The sequence below is a fragment of the Mobula birostris genome, chromosome 28, assembly GCF_030028105.1.
Source record: "Mobula birostris isolate sMobBir1 chromosome 28, sMobBir1.hap1, whole genome shotgun sequence".
Lineage (NCBI taxonomy): Eukaryota > Metazoa > Chordata > Chondrichthyes > Myliobatiformes > Myliobatidae > Mobula > Mobula birostris.
The window spans coordinates 25,047,059-25,063,228 of NC_092397.1; the positions used below are offsets into that span (position 1 = coordinate 25,047,059).

Genomic DNA, 16,170 nt, shown 5'->3' on the forward strand with positions numbered 1-16,170 from the left:
AAATAAGTTTTCCATATCTAATCTGTTCAGGCCTTTTAACATTCAGAATGTTTCTATAAGATCCCCATTCATTCTCCTGAACTCCAAGGAATACAGCCCAAGAGCTGCCAGATGTTCCTCATATGGTAAACCTTTCATTCCTGGAATCATTTTCGTGAATATTTTCTGAACCCTCTCCAATGTCAGTATATTCTTTCTAAAATAAGGAGCCCAGAACTGCGCACAATACTCCAAGTGTGGACTAACGAGTGCCTTATAGAGCATCAACATCACACCCTGCTCTAATATTCTATACATCTAGAAATGAGTGCAAAAATTGCATTTGCCTTCTTCACAACTGACTGAACCTGGAGGTTAACTTTTTGGGTATCCTGCACAATGCATCACAAGTCTCTTTGCATCTCTGCATTTTGAATCATCACCCCATCTAAATAATAGTCTGCCCATTTATTTATTCTACCAAAGCGCATGACCATACACTTTGCAACATTGTATTTCATTTGCCACTTCTTTGTCCATTCCCCTAAACTATCTAAGTCTCTCTGTGGGCTCTCTGTTTCCTCAACACTACACACTTCTCCACCTATCTTTGTAACATTGGCAAATGTACCCACAAATACATTAATCCCACAGTCCAAGTCATTGACATACCTCATAAAAAGCAGCGGTCCCAACATCAATCCCTGTGAACTCCACTGGTAACTGGCAGCCAGCCAGAAAACAATCCCTTTATTCCCACTCTCCGTTTTCTGCCGATAAGCCAGTGCTCCACCCATTGCCAACTAGAACCAGGGACCAGTATTTCATGATTTGAGCAAAAGATCAGAGGATTCTTTTCTGAATCTTAGTGCACCCTCAGACATTGGAATTGATTAACTGATAGTTTTTTTGGATCATATCCTTGTATGCTTTTAAGGGAAAGAGAGGGGGATAGTTTATAAGGAGGGGGTGAAATGTTTCTGTGGGCAGACAGGAACGTGGAGTTTAATATTGAAACAGGACAGCCGTGACCTTATTAAATGACAGAGCAGGTGGGAGTTGCTGAGTGGGGACTCCTGCTCCTCATTTGGATGTGGGTGTGAGCCTGTGGTGTGCTGACCAGGACTGTACACAGAGCTCCAGCTGTGATCCCACTTGTGTCTATACAATTCCACCAGAGCTCCCTCCCCTGCCATTCTGTACCTTCAGCCAACAAAAGCAAGCCTCTCATCCGCCTTTTAAACCCATCGAATGCTCCGTCCTTCTAACCTGAGGAATCATTCCACATGCTCTCCCTCTGACCCTCTATTCTTCTCCAGATTCCACAATGTGCCGTCTGTCTCCTGGCCTTGTTTGGGCTCCCCACCTGCATCACCTCACCTCCCAGATTAAATTCCACCTGCCTACCTGTCCAGTCCACTGATACCTTCCTGTAGTCCTCAGCTTTCCCCCGCACTCTCACCCACATGGCCAACTACACTGGACAACAAATATTTTGCTTCCTGATTACTTTTAGGTACGTATATCTTATGGATTTGGACTGCTGATACTGAAAATCACTATGCAATGTCCCTATCACACACCATCTCTTTGAAATTTCCTATATTTTTATATTTCAATTCATAATCCAAGTCAGATTATTTGACGCCATGGTTAAGGGAGGCATTTGTGCTGGTCCACAAATCAAGCAGGCCAGCAATAACAGGCAATTCAAAGAACTTCCATTGGGACCAGAGAAAATCGCATGGAAGGCATTCAAAGAAGTTGTTGAAAATGTTCCATATTTTCCCAGGGACCAAGGAAATATTGACCAGCTGTGTTTCACTGTAACTGTTGTACTGGAAATCTGTGTCTGGATCCTGGGCTCAGTGTGGGACTGAATGTCTCTGCTGTCTGAGACTGTGGAACGAATGAGCTGTCAGTATCTCTGTGCTCAGTAACACACCTTGTGTGTGAGAGATGGAGCCACTGTTCTGTTCATTGAGACTTGGCAAGAGGGAACATTGGCGTACATTGAAGTCTTTCCTGCAGGTAGGAGAAGGAAAGTGAAAGAGGTAAAAGGCAGACACTGTGTGAAGCGACTGGTTCAGCCAGTGCCAGTGTGTGAGACCACTCACAGGCTGCAGCTCTCAGCTTCTTCTGAGCAGCAGATGGAGGAGGCTCCAAACCAAGGAAGAGACAGACAAACCCCACCACTTCCCGGTACAGATCCGGGAGTGGAACAGAGGGATGGACACAACATTCATTTCCCATGGGATTCACCACTCAGAATACTCACTGTCCAGCAACAACAGACATTGGGAAATGTGCTAATGGGAAACTGTCTTCCCATGGTCAGGGGAGAGGAAGCTGCAATTATAGTCACCAGCAACTTCTTCCCACTCCGCCACACTCGCCGTGGCCCAGTCCCAGCGCAGGAATTAATTCTCACTCCACATTCAAGCTACAAGACCTAGGCCTCTGCAACTGGATCCATGACTTCCTAACCGGAATACCACAATCTGTGTGGATTGGGATAACATTTCCACCTCACTGACAATTAACACTGACACTCCACAGGGCTGTGTCTTTATCTCACAGCTCTACTGTCTCTACACCCACAACTGTGTGGCTAGGCATAGCTCAAACAACATTTATAAATTTGCTGGTGATACAACCGCTGTTTGCAGAATTTCAGATGGTGACAATAAATCATAAATTAGGGTGAACTACCAGTTAGTGGAGTGTTGCTGCAGCAACAATCTTGCACTCAACGTCAGCAAGATCAAAACGCTGATTGTCAACTTCAGGAAAGGTGAGATGAAGGAACACAAACCAATCCTCATCAAGGGATCAGAAGTGGAGAGAGTGGACAATTGCAAGTTCCTGGGTGTCAGCATCTCTGAGGATCTAACCCGGATGCAACATATGATGCAGTTATGAAGAAGGCAAGACAGCGACTATATTTCATTAGGAGTTGGAGGAGATTTGGTTTGTCAACTAAAACACTAAATAAACTTTTACAAACGTCCAGTGGAGATCATTCTGACTGGCTGCATCTCCATCTGGTATGGGGGGGGGGGCTTCTGAATGAGATCGAAATAAATAGCAAAAACTTGTAAAACTGGTCAACTCTACCATGGGTCCAGGCTCGGTAGTACACAACATCTTCAAGGAGCGGTGCCTCAGGAAGGCACCGATCATCATTGAGGATCGCCACCACCCAGGACATGCTCTTTTCACACTGTTACCATCGGGAAGGAGAGAGAGAATGCTGAAGGCACACACTCGGTGATTCAGGAACAGTTTCTTCCCCTCTGACACCCAAATTCTGAATTCTCAATGGGCATTGAACCCAAGAGCACTACCTAACTACTTTTTTTCTTTTAATTTATGTTTTAATTCATGTTTAACTAGATACTTTAACTTAAATATTGAATACTTAATGTAACTCAGTTTTTTCTCTATATTTATTTATCGTGGATATCATTGTACTGCTGCTGTAAAGTTAACAAATGTCACGACATATGCCGGTGATATTCAATCTGATTCTGATTAAGTTACTAATTGAGTCTTCCTCTTCCTCTCCAGCAACAACCTCCATTGCCCTCGCTCCAGAATCGATACCATTCCCTCAGCAACACACAATTCTGGAGGAACTCAGAAATCCAGGCAGCATTTATGTAAAAGAGTACATCTTTGGTATCTTAGGCCAAGATCCTATGTTTATGAGTAAAAATAAAACACATATACTGATTTAGAATAGTCCAAACACCATTCTCCCATTGTTGATAATGCTGTTTGTCCAAGACCTTCCCACATAGGAACTATTACAACCCTTTTTCCACAAAGCCCCATCATCAGCATAGAAAGCCAAACTGAACTCAGGCCCAAGATCATTAAAAAGTATACTTAACTATCAGATTAAACAATATTAAACAGATAACACTACCCTGGGAAGGGAGGTACATTTTCTTCCGCAAACTCTGATGACCCCCCTCACTGAAAATAACCCCCCAAAACAAAAAAAAATGATACCCATTTGCAAAACCAACATGAACACCAAGCTTAATGAGTTTAGTAACAAGCCTCTCCCTCCATCGCATATCATAAAACTATTTTAATGTTCAAAAGCACTGCAACTACCAATTCTTTCAGTGTAAAAGGATTTCCAGATATCATTCCCAGTAGTACAAGGGAGTCATAGATCTCCCTTTGCAAAACCCACATTGGTAGTGACGAAGTAATTCTCTCTTATCCAAAACAATCATCAGCCTAATTACTATCATTTTCACCATTATTTTACACAGTGAGGAAGTGAGACAACAGGCCTGTAGAAACCGGACAGCATCGGATCCTTCCCAGGTTTTACAACAGGCTTTAACACAGACCTTTTCCAGTCTCCTGGGAGCATTCTTTGCTTCCAGACCTTCTTATAAAACTCAAGCAACTTCTTTTAGACTGCCTCAGGCAGATACTGGAGTACAGTATGTGATAGCTTCCCATATCCTGCCCTGGGTTGTAGTTCTTGCCCCATTGATGGCAAATTTCAATTCAGTCAACGTAAAGTCATCATCCATGGCAATCTCAAATGCCTCTTGTTTTTCACAAATCTCCCCACTGTCCACCAAGAGACTCTCTCTTCTCTTAAAACACTCATCCCCTATATTGTCTGGACTATGTGTGTTTGCAAATGTGTTTCTCAAACACTTTGCCTTTTCGTTGTCCTCTGCATCAAATTTCCATTCTCCACTAATACTGGAATCTAGTTATAACCTCTGACGCCATTCATCTTCCTCAGCATTCTCCACACCACCATCAGAGGATCATGGGACGGGAGGCCTCGGGAGAAAGAAAGGAGGAGGGGGAATCCCAGAGGATAGGCAAGGAGTATAGTGAGAGGGACAGAGGGAGAAAAAGGGAGAGAGAAAGATATATATAATAATAATAATAAATAAATGATGGCTGGCATGGTCCCATGAAGTCTTATATCCCTTTTGCCAATCAACTGTCCCGCTCTTGGCTCCATCCCTCCCCCTCCTGTCTTCTCCTATAATTTTGGGTCTCCCCCTCCCCTTCCCACTTTCAAATCTCTTACTATCTCTTCTTTCAGTTAGTTCTGACGAATGGTCTCGGCCCGAAACATCGACTGTACCTCTTCCTATAGATGCTGCCTGGCCTTCTGCGTTCACCGGCAATTTATTATGTGGGTTGTATAACTCTGGTCTGTTGGGGATGGCGGCATTAATTTGCCGGAATAAGACCTGCAGCAGAGTGAGGAATGATCCGACAGAAAGCAGCTCGGGGACTGGTCGAGTCGCATGGAACTATAGAAGATGCCTCACTACTCAGATGCTTTGCTATGTCATTGAGCGATGGTGGTATAGTGGTGAGCATAGCGGCCTTCCAAGCAGTTGACCCGGGTTCGATTCCCGGCCATCGCAGGGTGTACGGTTTCAGACTACATAACATATAAACCTCTGACATAGACACGATCTACGCAGAACTCCATTGGCCTAGTAATCGACACGCTAATTCAGGCTGTGTGTAATTGATTCATTAATTATCATTAATTAATTAATTAATTAATCATTAATTACCTCCCTTCCCTTTCTAGATCTTTCTGTCTTTGTCTCTGGAGACAGCTTATCCACTGATGTCTACTATAAGCCTACTGACTCTCACAGCTATCTGGACTATTCGTCTTCTCACCCTGTCTCTTGCAAAAACGCCATCCCCTTCTCGCAATTCCTCCGTCTCCGCTGCATCTGCTCTCAGGATGAGGCTTTTCATTCTAGGATGAGGGAGATGTCCTCCTTTTTTAAAGAAAGAGGCTTCCCTTCCTCCACTATCAACTCTGCTTTTAAACGCATCTCCCCCATTTCACGTACATCTGCTCCCACTCCATCCTCCCACCACCCCACTAGGAATAGGGTTCCCCTGGTCCTCACCTACCACCCCACCAGCCTCCGGGTCCAACATATTATTCTCCGTAACTTCCGCCACCTCCAACGGGATCCCACCACTAAGCACATCTTTCCCTCCCCCCCTCTCTCTGCTTTCCACAGGGATCGCTCCCTATGCGACTCCCTTGTCCATTCCGCCCCCCCATCCCTCCCCAATGATCTCCCTCCTGGTACTTATCCTTGTAAGCAGAACAAGTGCTACACATGCCCTTACACTTCCTCCCTTACCACCATTCAGGGTCCCAGACAGTCCTTCCAGGTGAGGTGACACTTCACCTGTGAGTCGGCTGGGGTGATATACTGCGTCTGGTGCTTCCGATATGGCCTTTTATATATTGGCGAGACCCGATGCAGACTGGGAGGCGCTTTGCTGAACACCTACACTCTGTCCGCCAGAGAAAGCAGGATCTCCCAGTGGCCACACATTTTAATTCCATATCCCATTCCCATTCTGCCATGTCTATCCACGGCCTCCTCTACTGTAAAGGTGAAGCCACACTCAGGTTGGAGGAACAACACCTTATATTCCGTCTGGGTAGCCTCCAACCTGATGGCATGAACATCGACTTCTCTAACTTCCGCTAGGCCCCACCTCCCCCTCGTAGCCCATCTGTTACTTATTTTTTATACACACATTCTTTCTCTCACTCTGCTTTTTCTCCCTCTGTCCCTCTGAATATACCCCTTGCCCATCCTCTGGGTTCCCCACCCCCCTTGTCTTTCTTCCCGGACCTCCTGTCCCATGATCCTCTCGTATCCCTTTTGCCAATCACCTGTCCAGCTCTTGGCTCCATCCCTCCCCCTCCTGTCTTCTCCTATCATTTTGGATCTCCCCCTCCCCCTCCCACTTTCAAATCTCTTACTCACTCTTCCTTCAGTTAGTCCTGACGAAGGGTCTCAGCCTGAAACGTCGACGGTGCCTCTTCCTAGAGATGCTGCCTGGCCTGCTGTGTTCACCAGTAACTTTGATGTGTGTTGCATTAATTATCATTCACTGGTTGTGAATCAGAGTTGGAATTCACATCTGTCAAGAGTTTCTTGTTAAATCCTGTTCTGACTCTATTCCAGATTCTACAAGAATGGACTCTTCACAGGAAGGATCGGCAGGATTTGTAAAGTGTTGCCTGATTAAAGTGTTTGAGCTTGTTTGCCTTCATTGGAATATCAGAGACTGAGAGGAAACTTGACCAAATTATCAGAATCAGAATCCTTTATTATCGTCAAGGATGTGGACACATACAGGGAATTTGATGCCGGTTTCCCTGAGCTCTTGCTGCACAGAATCAAAAAGCAAACAAGACAATAGTGCAAATAACCGTGAACTGTATACAATGAGGTGCTGAATACCAGTGTATGTACAGGTGGACTTGGTTTATAATAGACTAAAATTCAAGTATTCATAAGACTGATGGCATATGGAAAGAAACTGTTCTTGTACCTACGTGTCCTGGCATACAGTGATCTAAAGCGCCTACCAGAAGGAAGGAGTTGGAACAGGTGATGTCCAGGGTGTGGTGGGTCTACAGTGATGCTGCTTGCTCGCTTCCTGACTCTATGAGAGACATAGACTGGGCAGATAGTCAGAATTGGATTCCCAGGGTAGGGATTTGAAATTCCAGCGGGAATGAATTTAAGGTAGGAGAGAGTTTAAAGATGTGCAGGTCACGTTTTTAGACAGAGTGGGGTGGGTGCTTTGAACGGGCTGCCAGGTTCAGAGACGGAAGGGTGTACGATGTTTTTAGTGTGGAGTGACATTGATCGAGGCACAAAGAGAAAATCTACAGATGATGGAAATCCAAGCAACACAGAAAATGTTAGAGGAACTCAGCAGGCCAGGCAGCATCTGTGGGAAAAAATACAGTCGACGTTTCGGGCCGAGTCCCTTCATGCGGACTGGAGCAAAAACCGATGAGGAATCAGAGTTAGACGGTGAGGGGAGGAAGAAGCACGAGGTGATAGGTGAAACTGGCGGGGGGAGGGGGCGGCTGGTAAATTAAAGACCTGAAACTTTGATTGGTGAAAGAGATACTGGGCTGGAGGACAGGGAAGGAGAGGAGGCCATGAAAGAAAGAGAAGGGGGCGGAACACCAGAGGGAGGTGATGGGCAGGTAACAGATAAAGTCAGATAGGGAAAAGAGAATGGGGCTTCATGAAGGAGGGGACATTACTGAAAGTTTGAGAAATCGATGTTCATGCCATCAGGTTGGAAGCTACCCGGGCGGAATATAATGTTTTGCTCTTCCACCCTGAGCGTGGCTTCATCGCAACAATACTGGAGGCCATGGGCTGCCATGTCGGAATTGGAATGGGAAGTGGAATTAAAATGGGTGGCCACTGGGAGATCTCGCTTGTTCTGGTGGAGGGAGTGTAGGTGCTCGGCGATGTGGTCTCCCAATCTGTGTCAGGTCTCACCGATATACAGGAGGCCGCACTGGGAGCACTGGATGCAGTCGATGACCCTAAAGGACTCACAGCTGAAGTGTTGCCTTACCTGGAAGGATTGCTTGGGGCCCTGAATAGTACTGAGGGCGGAGGTGTAGGGACAGGTGTAACACTTGTTTCACTTGCAAGGATAGTGCCAGGGCAGAGATCAGTGGGAGGGATGGACACACATGGGAGTTTGGTGGTGGGATCCCGCCGGAGATGGTGGAAATTACAGAGAATTGTGTGCTGGAGGCGGAGGCTGGGGCGGGGGAGGTAGGTGAGGACAAGACAAACCCTCTGCCCAGGGGAGGGAGCGAGGATGCGGTGGGGGCAGACGTGAGCAAAATGGAAGAGATTCTGTTGAGAGCAGCTTTCATGGTGGAGGAAGGGAAGCCCCTTTCTTTGAAAAAAGACGATATCCCCTTTGTTCTTGAATGAAACGCTGTATCCTGAGGGCAGATGCGGCGGAGACGGAGGAATTGAGAGAAGGGGCTGGCATTTTTACATGTAACGGGGTGGGAAGCGGTATAGTCCAGGAAGCTGTGAGGGTCTGTGTGGTTATAATAGACATCAGTAGACAAGCTGTCTTCAGAGATAGAGACAGGGAGATGGAGAAAACGGAGGGAGCTGTCGGATATGGGACAGGTAAACTTTTGGGCAGGGTGGAAGTTGCAGACAAAGCTGATGAAGTGGATGAGTTCCACATGGGCGCAGAAAGAGGTAGCAATGTCGTCATTTATATAGTTTAGTGAAAGTTAGGGAGCGACACCAGTGTAGGCTTGGAACATAGACTGTTCCACGTAGCCGACACACAGAGAGGCACAGCTGGGACCCATGCCGGTGTCCATGGCTCACTTTGTGTTTAAAGGAAGTGGGAGGACAAGTTCCGCCAGACAGAGGTGAATGGTGGCGGAGGGGAGCTGGTTGGGTCTGGTTTCCCGATGAAAGCGCAGAGATTTGAGACCTTCCTGGTGCGGGGGTGGGTTGTTTGCTGGACGTTTATAGGGATTGGACATCCACAGTGAAAATAAAATGACGGGGAGCCTATGTTGGATGAAAACAATTAGACGCCAACTGAATGATCCAAAATTTAATCAAGCCCACGACATTAGACCCGGCAAGTCCGTTAGTTCCAAAGATGTCGCTCGAGGAAACATGCACTTATGGTCAAAGAGAATGGTGAAGGAGTATGTAACTTACACACTCCTGACAAAAATATACCATGCAGCTTGGGTACTGTACTATCTCTTTTCCCTTCTTCTATCCGGCTGAAGGTACAAGACAGCACGTAGTACAGGCTCGTGGATAGCTTCAACTCCGCCGTTATGTCTATTGGATGGTGCCCGAGACGATAAGATGGAGCCTTGACCTCACAATCTACCCGTTATGATGCGGCACCTGATTGTTTACCCGCACTGTGCTGTCTCTGTCGCAGTTACATTTCATTCTGCATTCTGTTATTGCTTAACATTGTTCTCTCTCAATACGCTGTGTAATGATTTGATCTCTAGAAATAGTGTGAAAGAGAAGCTTTTAAAAAACATTTTAATTCCCACTGAAGTTAACGCTGCAGTCGCAGGGTCTCCGCACAGCACAGCGTTACCCAGCTGGCAATATAACACTCTGCAAAAACTGCCGGGTCACCAGCGTCCCTGGGTGGGCTCGAACCACCAACCTTTCGGTTAACAGCCGAACGCGCTGACCGATTGCGCCACAGAGACAGACTGGAAAATGGAGACTATGAATGGTCTATTCCAGGGTTGGAAGATGGTGACTGACAATTGATGCTGTGAGCCGGCTTTTCACATATCACATTCACAACATTGGAATTAAACTTGAACTTCCACCAACGGCAGCTGACACCGCAGCTTACCCGGAATTCCAAAGGCTGAAATAAAAGGATACTAAACGTCTTCTATCGCCAGATGACTGGATACACCATTTCAGTGAGAGTCTGTTCGTGAATTTCTCTTGTTCGTGAATTCACAGCTCCGTTAGACACTCTGAGCTGATGCATTAAAAACGGCCTCGATTCAAACAGGGCATCAATCTCCAGCGATACGGTCAAACACTTCACTAATTTTCTTAGTGACGGCACGTGAACAAACACTTCAATTAAACACCATTGTGTCTGATGTAAACATTGGACGATTGAAGACCAATACATCACAATTCTCGGGCATTACTTCAGCAGAGTCTTTGGTGGCAATGAGGCCGGTAGATTTAATGTTAAACGCCAGATTTGTCACGGAAGAGCTACTTTTACAGATTTCATTGTCTATTGTTTGATAATTATTGCACTACAAATGGAGACCAGCGACACTGAACGACCCATATCTCGTGTCCCTGCAGTTTCCGATGTTGAACTGTCCTTCAGTCCTGTAACTCCCTCCTGGTCGCACACACAAAAGTCTGGAAACACCGATACGAAGAAAAATGTAAGAGAGAAAACAAGGTCGGGATAGAAACCGACAAATAACGACGTTCTTGATGTACAAGCACGAAAAATGTGCAACTAACGGACTTGCCGGGTCTAATGTCGTGGGCTTGATTAAATTTTGGATCATTCAGTCAATACCCAGACAGTCCGCTGAGTTCTTCCAGCATTTTGTCTGTGATATTGCTGATATAACAGATTTTATGAGCATCTCAAATCTGAGAAAGGTCAAAGGAAATTGTCTTGAGCCGGAGGGCGGTGAGTCTGTGGAATTCTTTGCTGTCGACGGCGATGGAGCCCGAGTCACTCGGTATGTTTAACGCGGAGGGTGGTAGTTACTTGCTCAGTAAGGAAGTCAAAGACTGGGGAGAGAAGGCGTGAGAATGGAGTTGATGAGGATAATAACTCAGCCAAGATGGAATGGGGCAGACTGACTGCTGCCTTCTCTTACGGTCTTATGACCGTATCCCATCAGCGCCTGGGTTCAAGTGTACAGAGTTGTTCGCACTTCTGTTTATGTTTTCTCAACGTGGTATTTATTGTTCTGTGCTTAGCAGTCTGCATTTCACGGGTGGTGTAGAAAACTGCAAAAAATACAGCTTGATACAATCATTTGCAGGTTGACTGTGTGGTTAAGACGGCATACGATGTATTTACCTTCACCAACCGTGGGATTGAGTTCAGGAGCCGACAGGTAATGTTACAGCTATATAGGACCCTGATCAGACCCCACTTGGAGTACTGTGCTCAGTTCTGGTCACCTCACTCCAGGAAGGATTGGAAACCATAGAAAGGATGCAGAGGAGATTTACAGGGATGTTGCCTGGATTGCGGAGCGTGCCTTATGAGAATAGGTTGAGAGAACTCGGTCTTTTGTCCTCGGAGCCACGGGGGATGAGAGGTGACCTGATGGAGTTGTATAAGATGATGTGAGGCATTGATCCTGTGGATAGTCAGAGGCTTTTTCCCAGGACTGAAAAGGCTCACAGGAGAGGGCACAGTGTTAAGGTGCTTGGAAGTAGGTACAGATGGGAAGTCAGGAGTAAGTTTTTTTTTTACGCAGAGTGGTGAGTGCGTGGAACTGGCTGCCGGCGACGGTGGCGGAGGCGGATGCAATAGGGTATTTTAATAGACTCTCGGATAGGTACATGGAGCTTAGAAAAATAAAAGGCCTCTACTCGTTGGAATTTAGAAGAATGAGGGAGGATCTCATTGAAACCTATCGAATATTGAAAAACCTATAAAGAGTGGATGTGGAGAGTATGTCAGCCCAGCTTCTATGACCCTGACGTTGATGTTGAGCCGAATCGCCCTGGAACATACTGATGAGTTCCTTTGAAAAATGTCCTCCTGTCTCCCAGGCTGAGTGTCGCGGCTGTCATGGTCGACGGATTAGGGCGGTAGACCAGAAGTTCATTAAAGTTTCAGCGGGCATGTTCCGCTGTGGAGGGAATAACCCGTGTCCACGTAATTTCAAATTATTTTATTCCGTCTCCCAAAGAGTTAATTTTGTCGGCGTTTCCTGATAAAACTGTAAAATAAAGAAAAGAAAACGATGTATTTTGTTGCGCTGTAAAGCGCTTGTTATGAATTCAGGGCGTTCATTGGAAAAGCCATGGATTGAGTGACTCTGGTCACTCTAAACATGCGGATGATCATCTGCCGCCAACGTGGACTGATCTGCTTTCCTATTGAGCCGTACATCTTTAGAATTGGTCCCGACTCCTGATCTTGTGTCTCGGTGAGTTTGCAAAGGAATGGGATTATACCAGAGAGTATCGGCTCTCCTGACCCGACAAACCTTAGGACGTTCTCGGTCGTTAAAGATATCTTTCCTCAGGCAGGCAGGAGAGCGGGGTTGTTTGGGTCTACCTTCCTCAGGCGGCGATAGAGGCCACAGGAGGAAAGAGTCTATTTCGGGTCAATTCAGCTGCAGCTCTGCCGCTGTCCATTGATATTTATGCCGAAGAACAGCCCGGAGACAAAGAGAGAGAACGCGGTAGAGACACGGTGGAAGATGAACAGAATGTGTGACAGCAGGGCCACTGAAACTAGGTTCAGTAAATAATGTGAAACACATTCATTGCTGACATGTCGTGAACGAGGTCTCCTAATGTGTCGGAGCACAGGCAGCACAGAGATAATATCAGGAAGGGGCAGCAAATACGAGAAGAAAAGCAGAGAGAAAGGTGCGAAATAAATCAACAAAGAACAGATAAGAAAAGAAACATTTATAAAGGAAGCCCTCCACTGGAGCTTAGAAAACTAGATGGCAATGGGTAACCCTAGGTAATTATTAAGATAACGACATGTTCGGCACAGCGTTGTGGGCCGAAGGGCCTGTATTGTGCTGTAGGTTTTCTGTGTCTCTATGAAATGATGTGACGTCAGCAAAGAATCGACAAATGAAAATGAAGAGAAGAATGAGCAACGTCCACAACGGAGCAGCACGTCACCACGTTCAGACTACAGCAGAGAGGCGCAGCGGCAGCGTGCTGGGCCCATGGGCGTCCATTCGGCCGATGGATTGACGATTGTTTCCATGGAGAGCTCTGGAGGTGACGGAGGTCATATCAAATTAACCCGGGCCTATCAGGATAGTCGAAAACTGTCCGGACGTGTGCAAACTTAGAGAACATCACACGGAGAACTTCATGCGGATGTTTTTGGAAACTGGAACCCATGCCTGAGTGGCTGGTGAGGCAGGTACACTCGCAACATTAGAGAATTGTCTGGGCGACCACCTGAATCATCAAGACACTGAAGGCAACAGCTAGTAAGCGAGCTGTTCTCTGGTGTGATCGGTAGTTGATTGTCAACACGGACATTGTGGGCCGAAAGGTCTGTTTTAGGGTCGCATGATTCTGTGAATCTATATTACATTTGTGTATCACAATAAAGAGTTTTATTTACTCTAGTAATGGGGGAGGGGATGAGAGAGATCCCATTGTGTATAAATAGACAGAGTGTGTGGTGAGCAGACTGACCGCACTCAGCGTGAACACATCATCCGACATGTTTTGATGTGTCCTAGTTGGCTGTGGGAATCTGATTTAGAGTGAGAGCAGGAAGCTGCACTGATCGGTTCACCGGGGAAAATGTGAGGGACAGCACTTCAATCCTTGATCCACTGGCCAGCCCAGGGTGAATAATAATTTTACACTCACTCGTCGATTTAAATAATTTCGGGAATTCGTACGCGAGTTGTCAGGGTTGGACCACTCGGACGCTAGAAGTGTATGACTGTGGTTCGAGCTGTTTTCTGAACGTGGTCACTGTGATGCCTCACTCTGGTGCAGTTCCTGTTATGTCCGGTTGAGGTCGCCATCCTCCGACAGACCGGAGATACACAACAGCCAGTGTTTCAATGAAGTGGGAATGATCGCTTCAGAATTCGATTAGCGACATATCGTTTCCCGCTTGTCGCACTAAAAAAAACAGAAATATAAATATATAACTGTGATTAAAAATGTTCATTCCAACGACACGGATTTGGGCTCGAATGAGAGCACTTCCCTTCGCTAATCCTTGAACACAACAGGTGACTGAATCGCTGGAGCAAACTGAGACACTGCTGTGGGAGGGACACGAGTGAAAGGCTCCAGTATTACAGCTGAGAAACATTAAGGTAATTCTGTTCACCCTCCTGTCCTCTTAAATGTGCATGACATGCGCTATTAACTGCAATTCCTCGTTAGTATAGTGGTTAGTATCCCCGCCTGTCACGCAGGAGACAGGGGTTCAATTCCCCGACGGGGAGAGATGAATTTTACTACATTATTCAACGGGAATATTGAATTCAAAAGACAAATAAAAGCGGACAAAGAATTGTGTTTACGTTAATTTGGGCATTGGGAAGGATGGAATTGCTCGGGCTGCTGCTGTGAGCCTTCCGAGAAGAAAGTGATGTTACTGTCAACCTCTTTCCTCAAGTATCCCCTGAGAATCTATATCTCAGCACCGTTCTTTGTTACTTGTTCGTTGTTACACAGAGTCCATCATTCCGGGCATATTAATCCGGGGCTTCTGTTGTCGACTATGAATTCCCGCATGGTCCCACCACAGTAGTAAGGTAACTAAGCAATATCGGTCCAGACGAAATGTGCCGGTCGGAAACGTCGACTGTTTACTCTTTTCCATCGATTTACTTGGTCTGCTGAGTTCCTTCAGTATTCTGTGTGTGTTGCTTGGATTTCCAGCATCTGCAGATTTCTCTTCTTTGTGACCAATATTAAGTGTCACCCTGGAACACATCGATTGCATCCTCATCTTGTTTTGGTGTGCAAAATGGCTCCAGTCCCCTGCTGTGCAAAGGGAAACTCTGCTCTTCAAAGACCTTTCTTCCCTGGGTTGACTGCACACTATCTGTGAACTATCCTTGCCAAGGCGCTACATTAACTTGACTTGCTGTAACATCCACACTCCCCACTTCCCTTTGCGTCCTGTAAAGGACCACATGAATTGTGGATGCAGCTGAATTGCACGGAAAAGTCGAGTCTCCCCAGTGATCCTGTCATCGTCTGTCTGCAGAGTGGGATTGCTGAACGATAGGAGGCAGCTGTCCTTCGGGTCCTCTCTCCACAGAGTGCTCTCAGTAAGAAACTTAAACAAGTTTCAACACCAGCAGGAATATAAACCCCCTTGCCCACTGTACACTGGAGTTGCACAAACTTCCTGGCAGAGAATGAGGCTAATCAGAAGGGTTCCAAAGCTGATGATAGAGTCGTATGTAACTCCTGCCCAAACTTCTTCACTTTAACAGCTTCTAACGGGATCTGCACGGATAAAATCGACGATGTTTTGCATTATTTCAGTCCAATAATGACACAAGTTCCTCCCCTCTCGGCCAACAGGAAGTTTAATGCTGTTCAGATTTGAAAGGCCATGATGCAGCTTGCTGCCACTTTGTTAGAAATGTCTTTGATGACCAGACTTGTATCATGTAGCACTACAGCAGTGTTGTTAGCCGATCACTGCAACACTGGGGTCATACTGATGTTCTCACGATCCCGTCTGGTAGGTCCCCAGAACAGGAACACTACAATCCAGTAACAATCATCAGTCTCCTTCGTGCTTCAATGCTGGCAGGTGTTAGTATTTTCTGCTACAGACTCCAAATATCAATAAATATTTGACAGCTTTTGTTCAGGACAAAGGCTCAATTTAAAGGCAAAGGGGATACCCTTGGCAAACAGCAGTAGGCCTGCCATCCTATACTGTAAGTGCCACTAACAGAGGTTATAGGATCACTGATGACATGGACATTGCACGTACTGTTACCTAAATCTGTTCTCATTACCTGGTAGTTGCAGTAACAGACTTCACCCTCATCCTCATGAAGCAGCTTCAGAGCTGAGGATTTATGCAGTCCATGATGAGAAGTTT

At 46.1% G+C, this 16,170-nt stretch overlaps 1 protein-coding gene and 2 non-coding genes across 3 annotated transcripts in view; 1 reads left to right on the plus strand and 2 right to left on the minus strand.

Annotated features, from left to right (window-relative positions):
• LOC140189349 (uncharacterized) overlaps positions 1-16,170 on the minus strand; it is a 149,944-nt gene that overhangs the window by 100,857 nt on the left and 32,917 nt on the right. The gene's annotated exons all lie outside the window — the stretch shown is intronic.
• On the plus strand, positions 5,331-5,402 carry trnag-ucc (transfer RNA glycine (anticodon UCC)). The gene has a single exon. It is a non-coding gene; the product is annotated as a tRNA-Gly (tRNA).
• trnan-guu (transfer RNA asparagine (anticodon GUU)) lies at positions 9,996-10,069 on the minus strand. Its single transcript has one exon. It is a non-coding gene; the product is annotated as a tRNA-Asn (tRNA).